The sequence below is a fragment of the Cervus elaphus genome, chromosome 2 (genome assembly GCF_910594005.1).
Source record: "Cervus elaphus chromosome 2, mCerEla1.1, whole genome shotgun sequence".
NCBI lineage: Eukaryota > Metazoa > Chordata > Mammalia > Artiodactyla > Cervidae > Cervus > Cervus elaphus.
In genome coordinates, this window is record NC_057816.1 from 19,840,712 (window position 1) to 19,843,594 (window position 2,883).

Consider the following 2,883-nt stretch of genomic DNA (forward strand, 5'->3'; position numbering starts at 1 on the left):
TGAAGTAATAGCATTTGGCTTCTTCTGACTGTCCCGTTACAGTAGTGGATCAGGATGAAAATGGACCAGGGGCTTCAGTGAGCACAGAGAAAGTTGCTGCAGTGTTCAAAAGAAATTCAACTGATTGGCCCCTCACAGTTATTAATACCAGGGGTTCCTTGGGTGTTATTAGGATGGAAGCTTGTGTGAGGACCCCTGGGAACCTTTGGTCCTGATTGTCCTGAGAGCCTGGCCCCTGGGGCCTACACCTCTGGGGCAGTCTCTTCTCAGGTATGGTCCTTTGCAGACCGGGGGCGGGGGGGGTGGCTTAGATGCCTGAGGGCAATCCAGCTTGAGGTGCCCCTCATTCCCACAGTAATAAGAAGTCCATCCCCTTTCACCTGGGTTCCTCTGGGCATTATTCCTCAAGCTGCTTCAGAGCAGATCTAACAGCCATTGTTGGGGCTTCACTCCTTTGCCTGGTTCTTTTTTTTCCTATTTTCCTCCTCATATCCTCTACCATAACATACCATCTGAGCCAGCTGCAACAGTTTTTCTAATGACTGATTTGGTCCAAACGCCTGTTTTAGTAGCTTATGGAAGATATCTGAAGCCAAATGAGTGAGAAATCTATTTTTTAAGATCACTCCTCCCTCTGAACTTTCGAGATCAATGTCAGTACACTCGTGGACAGCCTCCCATAGTCTATCTAGGAATTTACCAGGTGTTTCCTTCTCTCCCCGTTCTATGTTAGCCGACTTAGCATAGTTTAAAGTCTTAGTGAGTGTCCGCTTGTGTCCTTCAAGAATACATCTGACAAAGTGGCACTGTTGTTGGAACTGCTTGGCTCACAGTAGAAAGGAGGGTGATTTCATGTTCCCTCTTTCCTCTTGTCTCATTTTCAAGCCATTCATCTCCAAAAGTAGTAGCTTCCCCCAAAACTCAAGTTTTTGAGTCAGGAATCAGTGTCTGTCTCAAAACATACATTACATCTTTCCAAGTAAGGTCATAAAGTAAAGTTAGTCCCATAAAGGCTTCTATGTACCTTTTGGATCCTCTAGATAATATTGACCACAATTGGTACTGTTTGAATTTCTACCAAGACAGACAACCCCACCTGGAAGGGTGCCCGGATCCTCAGCCTGTTCAGTTGGGAGCCCCATACAGGGCCAAAGTACAGGAGGGCGCTGAAAGTTTCACAGCCGAATCTGCACCCTTAGGACATAAGTCTGGCCTGTCTTGCAGAGAGATAAAGAGCAACGCATATGAAATTTCTACCCATTTCCCTTTTTTTCTACAGAACTGATCTAATTAATTGTAAAACAATATTACAATTAACTTCAGCTGGCCAGTATTCCCTGTCTTCCAAAGAATATTGTGGCCATTTAGTATCACAGAAGTTCAGGCATGTCTGTTATAAAGTTTAGGGATCAACCTTGTCCCAGTTTTTTTTTTTTTTTTTTTTTTTTTTAATACATTGTAAAGGAGTGGTTCTGGAACAGATAGCTCCCATCTGTAAATGAGAAAAAAAGCAGCATCCACAGCCGTGGCTTCTCTCCACTGGAGGTGTCCCTCCCTGCGCTAGATGGGGGTGTAGACAGACTTTCCACTGAAGCTTTCCTTCCCTTGTTGGACTTAGTCTGTCCCTTACTGACACAGGCACCTTACTCATCCTCCCGGTTCTACCACCGAGGCAGGGCGGAGATGCACCGGGGGTAGACCTGATGGCATCCCAAATTGACTTAGTTCCATACCACCAAGACCTTTGTTTGATTTGCCCTTTTCCTCTGATGCCATCTGAGATGGAACAGAGTAGCTTCTTTTGGAATGCCTCCCAAGCTAGGACTACTAGGGAAAACATCCATGTTACGTGTGCCTGTGCACATTACCGAGTACGATCCTGACCGAAGTAGAAATGGTGAGTCATAAAGGAATAAACAACAACCAAGATGTCCCTTCTGAGTTGTCACCATGACAGTATATGTGATAGCAAAAGGATTGGCCAGTGAGGAAAAAGTGATTTTTGTCCTCAAGCTACTAAGGCCAATCCTTCCAGTTCATTTCCACAGATTACACAAAAGGAGCATCTAGGGAGCTGAGACAGAAGCCATCAGAGAGCCTTCTCTGGTCTGCCAAGAGCTAGCACTACCGAAAGAAGAAGCCCCTTGTAATCCCAATATAAACACATCTTGAAATTCCTGATCTGTGTCCTCAAAAACCTCATGGTCACCAGCAATGCTTCTATCCACTTAGATTAGAGGCACAACCATGACAAAGACTCACTTTCAGGTTGCTGGCCTCTGAGGCAGGCAGCCAAGGGAGGGACCTCTAGACTGAGAGACGTTCCAGGAGCTAGAGTCCGCCTCGCTCCCAAACATGCTCTTGTAACTTTCGGCTCCTAGCAAGGTTAGGCACTTTCATACTTGGGGTCTAAGTAAAAGTACATTGTAACAGCATGGGTCACAAGTCCCTTGAAAGTCTATGACCCGATAGATTAGGTTAGTAGTTCTAATTCCCCACGCAATTACGAAATGATCAGAGACCAGGAAAAGGTGACCGAGAAAGGAAAGTCTGGTCCACACACTTTGCCCATCTCTGGCCGCCCTCCTCGCAGGGACATTGGGTGTCTCTTGGCATTGGCAGGTCAGTATAAACCTCCGACAAGGCTTCCCTTTTGGGGGCTGCCTTCAGTCATTACGAAGCACCGCGAAACTGCAGAGCAGGGCTCCTCACTTGCTTCGTGCAGGGCGTGTCATTCATTCACACAAGCACACAGAAGAATTAGAAAAGTAAAGCAGAAAATGTGGATACTGAGAAAACAGGAAGTCTAGAGCTCTGAGTGTTCTTACCTTGTCCTGAAGATCCCCAACGAGCCCCCAAGATGATCGTTTGCTTACAGTGAAC